General features: G+C 43.1%; 1 long non-coding RNA gene across 1 annotated transcript; it reads right to left on the reverse strand.

The window, feature by feature from the left end:
• Window positions 1-2437: 2437 nt before the first annotated feature.
• LOC132091961 (uncharacterized) lies at window positions 2438-4107 on the reverse strand. Its single transcript, XR_009422175.1, has 2 exons — window positions 3953-4107; window positions 2438-2611 (listed from the first exon to the last, which is right to left on the reverse strand). It is a non-coding gene; the product is annotated as an uncharacterized LOC132091961 (long non-coding RNA).
• Window positions 4108-12799: the final 8692 nt, after the last annotated feature.

The following is a 12799-nucleotide window of genomic DNA, read 5'->3' on the forward strand; positions in this document are numbered from 1 at the left end:
GAATCGCAGAACTTTATCGATGCGCTTCACGCGAACAGCGGTATGTGACGTCATTCACTAAATTAAGGCAAACTGTGTTTACATTTCATCTCTCTTTTATTTTCAGGCGTACACTCGAGATTGTTTTGGATTTATGTATTTAACTTCTTATCAAGGATGTTGGAACATTAATACAAATTGAAATGGATGGGCAAAGGACATAAATACAAATTTAAAGAACATACAGTCGGCATCTAGTCATAGTTGGGGGCGTAGTGAGGGCGGAGTCGGCGTGGGGAAAACACAGCGAACATCGTGTGTATTTGAATGACAGAAATGCACATATTGAGCGCTCATTCCCAGAGACGTGTACAACAATTGTAGTCTCTTTTAACTTTAATATTAATATACTCTAGTCCATATCGATATTTAATTCATTGCACAGCCATACTTTAGATTTATTCATTCAAAAATAGCCAAATTCCGTGATGTTCAGCAAGTTCCATTTTTGACTATTCCGCGATTCGATCCATGTCGCTTCGCCAAACACAGGCAGGTGAATTTATGAGTGAAAGTTCTGACACAAAACTAAGTTGTTACGTATCCTCACGCTTTATTAAGTGGGTATGTGGAAGTCATTGGCCTTTTCTAGTGGGTATACGACGTATACCTGCGTATCACGTAGAGTACGCCTCTTGGCAGACGCGTTATCATGCGAGTTTAGGTTCGACACTAGGCTAACGTTACATAGTTTTGCTTAAGGTAGAATGATACGGCTAATTATATATGCATGACACTTTCAGAAACAACCTTACACAGTTTTGAAAACATTAATGAACACAATGCTGAAATGCCGACTGCACACACACACATAGTCTTGGGATTCCCCAACTTCCCTTGATCATCCTCACAACTTATTGCTTGTAGCTATTTTGTCCTCCTTTCCGGTTCTGTATGTTTCTCAGGAAGGATGTAGAACTTCAATTCATAATTTGTTAGTTTATTGGAGGTACAGAAAACGACACAGCAACTCTTTGGCATGATTGTCCCATGTATTTCAATTCCCACACAGCAAAAGGAGGTATCGGATAAACTAAATATTAAGATAAACTATGCCTTGTAAGATAAACTATCACTATGTCTAGCCTAGGCTACTACAGCAATATAAACCTAAGCTTAAATCTGCATTGCCTTGTACAGAAAAGTTCCAATACAAGACACACATTTATTGTACAAAAGTAATCACTACTCAATGGAAATATAAAATTGACATTTGCATTTATGGAGTTATAGGTTATAGCCTATTCAGTTTTTGTTAAGTAGCCTATGTTGGCTACGCTAATCTACATTCATTTTATGGTCAAAACCTAATTTAATGCTTTATACCAGGGGTGTCAAACTCAATTCCTGGAGGGCCGGAGTCCTGCATAGTTTTGTTCTAAACCTACTCCAACACACATACCATGTAGATTTCAAATAAGCTGAATGACTTGATTAGTTGGATCAGGTGTGTTTAATTAGGGATGAATCTAAACTCTGCAGGGCTCCAGCCCTCCAGGAACTGAGTTTGGCTACGTTCACACTGCAGGCTGAAACGACCCAATTCCGATTTTCTTGCGCCTATGCGACCTGTATCTGATCTTTTCATGACAGTCTGAACGACACAGATCCGATCTTTTCAAATGTGACCCAGGCCACTTGGGTATGTGGTCCTGAATCTGATACGTATCCGATCTTTTGAAATGCGACCTCCGTCTGAACGGCCAGGCCACATGTGTCCGACCCGTACGTCATTGATACGCTACAAACGTCATAATTCTGCGTTGAAGTAGGCGGGAACGAGAAGATAAACTGATAAATTCTGTATTAGTGAAGCCACTCACATCAGTATCCCACCACTCCTGGCTGCGACTCCGCACCCACACGTTTCTCTGTACCGACGTTGCTAACACTGCTCCACAAAACGCCATGGCCAAAAACCTTGCTCTCCTCCTTCTTTTTAATTTTCTTCTTAAAACGAGAAGATTGTAATTGTGCTGGCTCCGTTGGGAAAATAACTTTAATATTGCAAAAAGAGCTCCGCTGTTGACTACACTGTTGTTGACATCCATGTTTAACGTTAGCTACTTCTGCAAACAACGAGTGACGTCATTGAGCGTTGAGTACTCTTCTGCGCATGCGGGTCACTTCTGGGTCATTTCACGTTCACACAGGAAATCACAAAAGGTCGCATTTAATTGGAAATGTGAACGGCCTTGCAAAAAAATCGAATTTTTTCAAAAAAATCGGAATTGAGCATTAAGCCTTGCAGTGTGAACGTAGCCTTTGACACCCCTGCTTTATACTGTAGGCCTAGGTCGGTGCAAACATAAAAATATTTTATCTATTAGACCACAACTTCAATGAAATGTTGCACTGCACAGCATCAGAAAAGGAATAACTGGTGAACGACAAGAGGTTCATTAAAAAGATGGTTTATTGTTTAAACATTTCTTTTACTCCGTTAGTGTGGATGGAGGTGGGACACGTCTCCTCGTTGCCCGATCTGCTGCCAGGTTGAACCACCTGATTGCATGCTTAGTGACCTCTGCATCCGTGGCTGACCGGGTCACAGTGTTTTTCCTCACAGCACCTGTAATCAAACAGACAGATATGTTTATGTTTATGGTATGTAGCGTCCAAAGCCAAGTATGCTTAAACAATACAATATTTGAGATAGCTATGAATGAGATTAAATTAAAAAGAAACGTGACTTACAAAGTTATAAACAGGGTTCTGGAGGTTAAAATAAGAGGTGGGTAAACTATGAATTCATGATCCAGGTATAAGGTGTGCCGAGCCTGCTATCGGTCATTAAAGACATGCAAAATGTTCAAACAATATCAGTGGTATTAAATGGTCCCTTGATCAGAGCACATATTTTATGTGGATAAATCAATGTGGTTTTGTAATGTTTTGAGTTTGTTAGGGTCCTATAACATTCTATTTGGAGGTAAACTCTTAACATTACATAAACCAATGGATAAACTCTATTTTTGTCATTTGAGCAGTGGTTTACAGTACATTACATTGCATTTAGTCATTTAGCTGATGCTTTTATTCAAAGCGACTTAACATTCAAGCTATATGTTGCAGCAGAGACCTTAGGTGTTAGGTTAACCATTCCAAAATCAACACTAAATTGAAATACAACTCACATGGTAATTTTACAACCCACATAACTCAAACAAAACGGCATTCCATCAGTGTGTATTATTATTATTATTATGGAGATCCAAGATAAATGTACACGAGCAAAGCTATCAGAACCACCAGGCAGCCAATACGTTTGCATGCATTTACTTTGATAACATGATGGGCCTGTTGTCCACACCTGGGGTGCGTTTACTCTTGACATGACAATCCACTGTGATTCTGATCCCCCATTTTTATGCACAAGTGCAGGTACGCTACTGTTTCACCCCAAGACTGTGCCGGAAGTTGGCATCTCCACTTTCTAGAAGTGCACCTATGGTCAACACCGTTTACAGTGACAGCGACAAACTAAAGGAATCAGACGGAGGGAGTCTCACAGCAATTTTCAAGATTTACTGCATGTCATAAAGGTAGGCTTTTTATTATTATCATTATTGCACTGCCTGATAGTTAACAGGAATATTTTAAGTAGCTTACTTTAAAGTACATCAAGTGATGTATAGTTTACACTTTAGATTAGGGGATGCAGAAAGTGGTGTAAATTATTAAATCATGCATTTACACATCATCTATGACATACAAAAAAAATGTACCATCATTTATGAAACGCAAAGTCACGTTTAGTAAAGGATTAGTTAATCAATTGTCTAAAAAAAAAAAAAAAAAATGCTACCCGGTCATATTGGTAAGATGGTTGCAGCGATTTTTAAGGCTGCCCTAACATTTACAAACTATTGACTTTGAATGCATTTAATATTACTTTGAATTATATACTTACTGAAAAGCAAGGTCTTCGTTGCCATCCTACTGATGGGCTTTTTGTAATTAACACCCTTCTAGTTGATCTGATGAGACACCTCATCTGTGAAGAGCCTGCCCAGGATGTTCCAGGTCACCATCTTCACATCCTGACCTCCAATGGTGGCCAAAGAAGTAATCTAAAAGTAGTACTTATAATATACCTTCTGTCAAGATGATTTATGACCTTTGACCTTTTGACAGGTTGAACTTCCGGTGACCTTATGATGGATGGGTTGGACTTCCGGAATGAGTTCAAGGGTTAACCTATGACCCTTTCCCACGCATCGATCATGTGGTTTTGACAGAAGCTTTTACCCTATTGACCTAGTTAGTTCTAAATCATGGTTTTAGGAAACCCTCCCCTACGCTGTTTGAACTTTGTGTCAGTTATGTTGTTTGAAGTTTGTGCCAGTTATATGGTTATGTGTGTGTGTGTGTGTGTGTGTGTGTGTGTGTGTGTGTGTCCGTCCCTCCCATTACATTTCTGAGCAATGTATAAATGGGATCGGTGTGTTCTACGTTTATATATAAAACATCCTATAATTTATGATATAATTAATTATCATGCTAAGGTTGAAAAACATTTCAGTTATTTCACATTTATATATAAAACAGCCTATAATTTATATAATATAATAATTATCATGCTAAAGTTGAAAACATTTTAGTTATTTCATATATGTGACATTCAGTTATTTCACATTTATATATATATATATATATATATATATATATATATATATATATATATATAAAACATTATATCATTTATATCATTTATTGTAGCAAATGTTCGTTGGATGGAAGGAAGAGGACAAAGGGGTCGGCTGGACTGCTGACAGTTTTATTATAAACAAAAAGAACTCAAAAGTTATAAACACCCAAACGGTGACTCTTATTCTGACAACGCTAGTTTCGTTTCGGTCTTTCCGGTTTCCGGTTCCGTTTCCGGCTGTGGTCAGCAGTCCGTCTCTCTCTCGCTTGCTTCCGACTCTCCTGGCGTTTTAAACTCTCTCCACCCCAATTACTAGAACAAGAAACAGGTGATGACAATTTCTGCCCAAACCACTCACTTACCGCTCGTCTCCTGATTCTCTCTCCCGCTGTAGACTTCGCTAAACCACGCCCCCCCTGCCACATACCCCCACCGCCCGACTCAGGCCGGGGGGCCATCCGGCCTGCAGCCCCCCCCCCCCCCCCCCCCATTTCTGGAGAGGAAGTCGGCCACCGCCATCTGAACACCCGGCCTGTGGATCACCTTGAACTTAAAAGGCTGAAGAGCTAGATACCAACGAGTGATCCACACGTTGGTATCCTTCATGCGGTGGAGCCACTGCAGCGGAGCGTGGTCCGAACAGAGGGTGAACTCCCGTCCCAGGACATAATAGCGGAGGGTGAGGACGGCCCATCTGATGCCAGGCACTCTTTCTCGATGGTGCTGTACTTAGCCTCTCTCTTCGAGAGCTTCCGGCTAATGTACCGGCCGTTCCTCCCCCTCTATCTCCTGGGACAGGACTGCCCCCAGCCCCCTGTCCGACGCGTCTGTCTGCAACAGAAAAGGGAGAGAAAAATTAGGAGAGTGTAACAACGGCCCACCACACAGGGCAGCCTTGACCTGAGTAAAGGCCTGCTGGCACGGCTCCGTCCACTGGACCGTATCAGGCACCTCCTTTTTAGTAAGGTCAGTCAAAGGGCTGGTGAGGTCCGAATAATTAGGAATAAACCGTCTATAATATCCCGCCAGCCCCAAGAACGGCCTTACCTCCTTTTTGGTCTTGGGACGTGGGCAGGTCGCAATAGCGGCTGTCTTATCAATTTGGGGACGCACCTGCCCATGCCCCAAGTGGAAGCCCAGATACCTTACTTCCACCCGCCCAATCGCACACTTCTTTGGGTTGGCCGTGAGCCCTGCTCCCCTCAGCGACCTCAGGACAGCCCTCAGATGCTGCATATGCCGCTGCCAATCATTACTAAATATAATGATATCATCTAGGTAGGCAGCCGCATACGCAGCATGGGGCCGCAGAATTCTGTCCATGAGGCGCTGAAAGGTAGCTGGGGCCCCGAACAAGCCAAACGGAAGGGTAACAAATTGGTGTAATCCAAACGGCGTTGTGAAAGCTGTCTTTTCTCTGGACAATGGAGACAAGGGGATCTGCCAATAGCCCTTTGTTAAGTCCAATGTCGAATAAAAGCGAGCCGCGCCTAGCCGATCAAGCAACTCGTCAACCAGCGGCATTGGATACGCGTCGAATTTCGACACAGCATTCACCTTGCGGTAATCTACACAGAAACGGACTGAGCCGTCCGTTTTCGGAACCAAAACTATCGGGCTTGCCCAGTTACTATTAGATTCTTCTATTACCCCCATGTCAAGCATAGCGCCTAATTCAGCCTGAACTACTTTTTTCTTGTGCTCAGGTAAACGATACGGCCGGCTGTGAACTACCACGCCCGGCTCGGTCTGGTGCTGAATCAGGTTAGTACGGCCCGGTAGGGGCGAGAAGACGTCGGCAAACTCTGCCTGCAATTTCGTTAAATCAGTGAGTTGGGACGGCGAGAGGTGATCTCCCCCTGGAGCCAGGGCGAGGGATTGTGGTTTGATATTCGCCTCTGGCCCGAGATCATCCTCTCCGCCAATCACCGTTGCCAACATCACTGATTCCGCCTCATTCCATTTTTTAAGGAGATTGAGGTGGTAGATCTGACGGGACCCTTTCCTATCGGACCGTATTACCTCATAATCGAGATCTCCGACCTGTCGTGCGACCTCAAACGGTCCATGCCACTTAGCCATTAATTTGGAGCTCGACGTTGGGAGTAATACAAGTACTTTCTCTCCCGGTGCAAATTTGCGTAACCTAGTTCCCCTGTTATACAGCTGGCTCTGGCGGTCCTGGGCTTGTAACAAATTCTCCCTTGATAGCTGCCCCAATGTGTGGAGTTTTGTTCTCAAGTCCAGCACATACTGAATTTTGTTTTTGCCCTGAGATGGTCCCTCCTCCCAAGTTTCTCTCAGTACATCGAGCACCCCCCGGGGCTGGCGTCCATAGAGAAGCTCGAAGGGGGAAAACCCTGTGGAGGCTTGCGGGACCTCTCGCACAGCGAATAACAAGGGCTCTAGCCACCTATCCCAATTTTTGGCGTCTTCGTGAACGAACTTACGGATCATGGATTTAAGTGTGCGATTAAATCGTTCGACCAGGCCGTAGGTTTGTGGGTGATAGACGCTAGTTCGAATCGACTTAATGCCCAACAATCCGTACAGTTCACGTAGCGTACGTGACACAAACGCCGTGCCCTGATCGGTGAGGATTTCTTTTGGAACCCCCACCCGGGAGATAAGACGAAACAGGGCATCCGCAACACTTTTAGTGGAAATGTTGCGGAGGGCCACCGCTTCAGGATATCGTGTTGCATAATCAACTATGACTAATGCAAAGCGATGTCCTCGTGCCGATCGCTGTAATGGCCCGATGAGGTCCATACCAATTCTCTCGAAGGGGACCTGCATTAAGGGAAGAGGGCGCAAAGGCGCTTTTGGGGCGGCCGGTGGGTTTACCAACTGACATTCCGGACAAGACGCGCACCACCTGCGCACGTTGTCATTAATGCCCGGTCAAAAGAAACGGGCCATGAGGCGATTTAGTGTTGCTGCCTGTCCCAAATGGACCGCCATAGGATTAGAATGAGCCGCATGGAAAAGCATTTCCCTGCGGCCCTTTGGAATTAACAATTGGGTTGTATTCAATTTTGTCAGAGTGTCTTGGGTCACTCGATACAACCGGTCTTTTAAAATGGCAAAATACGGATAGGAGAGCGGGAGGGCAGGTTGGAGAGACTGGCCATCGATGGCGCGGACCTGTTGAAACGCATGTTTAAGGGTCTCATCCTGAGACTGCTCCAGAGGAAAGTCATCACGCTCCGAGAGAATCAGTCTCCCGATTTCGTTCGGTTCCCCTGAAGCAGAACCCAGCAGTCCTGGCTCAGTTTCCCCCACCTGTACCCGCGCGGTCTCCTTCCGCGCCTTATTTCCCCAAGAGGCATCCGCACATAACGACCCCAATAAAACCGTAAACGTGGGCCAATTCGTTCCCAAGATTATCGGATGCCGGAGGTGGGGACTAACCGCCACCTCCACACTATGCTTTTGTCCCCGGAATTGAATTATAATTGGGACAACCGGATACTCCACCACATCCCCGTGTACGCACCCCACCTTAACCACGCGGCTTGTATCCAATGCCCCCGGTTGAATCAGGCTTTGATGGATTGAGGTTTGGTTACATCCTGAATCCACCAAGGCCGGATATGTACCCCCCTTGATACTCACTGGTATTTGGTACTCGCCAGCCTGACCGGGGGTGACCTGTGGGACGTCCGGGACCCGGATCATCATCCCCACCTCCATCACTGGACACCTGTCCACAAAATGCTCCGGGTCCCCGCAACGCCAACAGGCCACCCCAGACCTACCCGCCGCCCCAGTGGCAGGGAGTGGATTGGAAAATTGGCGCAGAGAGAGTGGAAATACGGAAACACTGTCCCCTCCGGCAGCCACAAGGCCTTGGACTCACGAAGTAGCCTGGGTCAGACCCGCCCCGCCCCCTGGACACGAGGAGGGCCGGGTGGACGGGACCTAGGGAGAGGGACAGGGTGAGAGAGAGAGGGGGGAGAGAGGGAAGGAGAGAGAGAGTTAGTAGGTGGGGGTGCACCGATCCCTGGGCACGCCACCATGTGGTCCTCCGCCAGGTGGATGGGGCGGTGGCACTGGACCCACTCGGCCGTCTTTTTGGGAAGCCGAGCGATGAACTGCTCCAGCACCACCAGGTCGACGACATGCTCCACGTCGCTTCCCTCGGCTAGTAGCCACTTGCGGCAGGAGTCCCGGAGCTGTTGGGCCATCGCGAAGGGTCGACCGGGAGGTTCGCCACCGGAAGTTGTTTAGCAGCCACCTGGGCCTCTCCAGAGAGCAGGGGAATGAGGCGCACCGGCCACTGCTCTCGGGGCCACCCGCAGGCCTCCGCTGACTTCTCAAATAGCTCCAGGAAGGCCTCCGGATCGTCCTGGGACCCCATCTTGTGCAGCGGTAGGTGCATGGGTGCGGTGGGCGGCCCGGCGGCCTCGGCGCAAACCTCCCGATCAATCCAGCTCCGGAACCTCTCGCGGTCCTCCTGCTGGGCCTGGACAATGGCCTGGAAACGTCTCTCCTGGTCGGTCCTTAGGTCCAGCAGGGCCTGGTGTTGTTCGCGGTGAAGGACCGCGAGGGAGGCGATGATATCCGCAAGCGGCGTGGCGGCCGGACTTTGCATGGCGGTGGCGACGGTCCTACTTCCTCCCGGGTTTCGGCACCAGTGTAGCAAATGTTCGTTGGATGGAAGGAAGAGGACAAAGGGGTCGGCTGGACTGCTGACAGTTTTATTATAAACAAAAAGAACTCAAAAGTTATAAACACCCAAACGGTGACTCTTATTCTGACAACGCTAGTTTCGTTTCGGTCTTTCCGGTTTCTGGTTCCGTTTCCGGCTGTGGTCAGCAGTCCGTCTCTCTCTCGCTTGCTTCCGACTCTCCTGGCATTTTAAACTCTCTCCACGCCAATTACTAGAACAAGAAACAGGTGATGATAATTTCTGCCCAAACCACTCACTTACCGCTCGTCTCCTGATTCTCTCTCCCGCTGCAGACTTCGCTAAACCACGCCCCCCCTGCCACATTTATATAATATAATAATTATCATGCTAAAGTTGAAAACATTTTAGTTATTTCATATATGTGACAATCAGTTATTTCACATTTATATATATATATATAAAACATTATATAATTTATATAATCTAAAACAATTAAAGGTTTAAAAACATTCTATAATTTATATAATATAATTATCATGCTAAAGCTGAAAAAGAAAAAAACATTTTAGTTATTTCATATATGTGACATTCAGTTATCTCACATTCATATATAAAACATTCTATAATTTATATAATCTAAAGCAATTTAACTAAGGTTGAAAAACATTCTGTTCTTTGAAAAGGTTATAAATTAAATTGTATAAAAATATACTGAAACCGACTGTTTCAGATAAAACAAGATCCATTCTACATTTTTTAGAGAGCTGAAGGTCCCTGTGTTTACACGCTACAGTACACTCTCATCCGAATTTACTACAAAATCATAATATCTTAAAAGACATTTTTTTATTAAAACCAAACGTATCTCACGCGGGAGTACCATGTTTTTGACAGTTTTCTGACGGTTCACCTATGAATTACGGTTGGTGCGCGGCTACCATCTCTTGCACCCCCCCCCCCCTCTCCCTCTCCCTCTCCCTCTCATTCATTGGTCTCCAAGTCTTATTTTCTTCTTTTAATGAATATAAACACATTATACATTCACAAACAATATAAAACAAAACATTTACAATAGTTTTAGTCATCACTAAAAAATTGAACAGAATGAAGAATATGGTCTAATTTTTCACAGTCTATGTTACGGTGTCTTTAAACCATATTACATTTCATTCCTGTAATTTTCTTCATGTTATGCTGCTTTGTCTCATCTGCTGATAGAGATATTTTAACACTATATTCATAAAGTATGTGTTATTTGACTTAATATAGTCGCGTCTAATCTCCCAACCACCGCAACAGTGTTTGTATGAAAAAATACTTTTATTTTGAAAATATGACGACGTCCTGTGAAAATACTTTTATTTTGAAAATAGTACTATGTCCTGTTGACACGTGCTTAGCTTTAGCTTGACAGATTCAGTTTGCTATATATAGGATTTCAGAAAAAACTATTCTGGTCCGTTAAATCGACGTTTTGCCACCGCGTTATCCGTTTGTCATCTATGAACATGACATCGCGGGGGGTGTAAGCGCTCCCGGTTAGGAATGCACGGTTACCGGTCTTAGTGAAACGGCTTCCTCCGGTGGAATTCATACGCACGGCATATTAATGATTATTGAATCAGCCCTAAACACTGTATTCTGATAAACCATATAAACAAGCGGACATACGCGTGAACATATCAAGTTAAAAAGAGACTTATCTCTATTTTAAACAATATGAAAAAAATAAATAAAATATAAAATTATATATGACAACGTGTTACTAAACAAGTATTCATCATGTTTATAAAACACATCGCAGTAACAGGCATGTTACTAAACCAAACCAAATCATTTATCATACATTTTTAATCATGTATTCAACATATACAACATATACAAACACGTTTTAAACATATTTTAAGCAAAAACTAATCATAAACGCCGCCTTCTCAAAATTACAGACATGTACAATCATGCTGATCACATATTATGGATATTCAGAATTTTAGCCATTAATACGTTTTAGGATAATGAAAAACACCAACGTCTGGGGGCTGCCAAAATATCTCCAGTCCCCCCAAAACCCACTCAGACTCCAGGGGTTAAAGAATATGGAAATAAATAATTATATAATGACATCATCATCATCATCCTAAAGCAATTCATTAAACAAAAAAAAAGTATAACTTAAAAAAAAAAAAAGATAACTTATTTTAAATGTGATAACATGGTATATAAAATAAACATTTCTGATGATACATATAAAAAAATATACCGTACATTTTTTTAGACCGGTAACAGATGTCCAAACATGAATGAAATATCCCCAAAATAAAATAATACGACTTAAAAAATAAAGTAAAATGTTTAAATCATAAACAGAATCTCACAGGTCCAAGTTGGGGTATTCTCCTGTATGTGAGACCTGAGGGGGGTGCTTCACACACCCTGCGTGCGGCGAGGGTGGAGTTCCAGACCGCATGATCTAAGCCAGAGGGGTACATTATTTCAAAGCTAACATTAATGTAATGTTTGAATAATCAGTACCCTCACTACATCTGATGTAATTCATTACATCTGTTTAAATGTTTCTTAATTCAACAAAATGATGATATATATATTACCTAAAATATTTATATTTTTATATAATATTATATAATAAATAATTATTTATATCATATCATATATATAATTATATTATATTAGATGCGTTATGCATTAATCACTTTAGATTCTTTAAAGTTCTTATTTTTTGCACGATCTTCAAAGTTTTTAATACCATCTTTCTCTCTCCCTCTCCCTCTCCCTCTCTCTCACACGCACACACACACACACACACACACACACACACACACAATGAAACATGATGCCAAAGTCTTTCTGTATGTTTTAAAAATAAAGCTAAAAATATTGATTTTGCTTTAAATGTATGCTACATTTGTTTGTCACAGCATAGACTGTGAAGTTTAGATGAAGTTGATTTATCTTTTAGAAGAATTCTTTCAGAGAAAAGCTATTAAAGATGGTTCAGGACAGATGGGGGTTTGCGGACCCGCGCATCCTAGAGATGTAATTTATGCGCGTTGCTACGGTCGTAAACCTTTCACATATCTACGGTACTCTCAGACAAAGAGCAGGAAAGACATTTGCAGGGCCTCTGTTTAACCATTCCAAAATACCTTCATTTAAAAGCAAAATTAAAATATAAAAATGACCGCCTGTACATCTAACGGCTGTAGTTCTATTTTATATTAAAAGTATCCTTACTATCCATATTATATTCTTTATTTAAAACAATATATTTAACTGGCAGTATCCCCCCAACGTGTGTTTTCCATCAGTTGTTTGGCCTTCGGGCTTTTTACGTAGTGCTTTTCAGTTACTGTAAGATCGCTTTACACTAGTGTAATGAAAGTTAACTTTTCTTAAAGTTTATAGTTGTATTTTACTGTATCCACATCCTTCTATCCTGTAGATTGTATGTGTAC

The sequence above is a fragment of the Carassius carassius genome, chromosome 18 (genome assembly GCF_963082965.1).
Source record: "Carassius carassius chromosome 18, fCarCar2.1, whole genome shotgun sequence".
In the NCBI taxonomy this organism is placed as follows: Eukaryota; Metazoa; Chordata; class Actinopteri; order Cypriniformes; family Cyprinidae; genus Carassius; species Carassius carassius.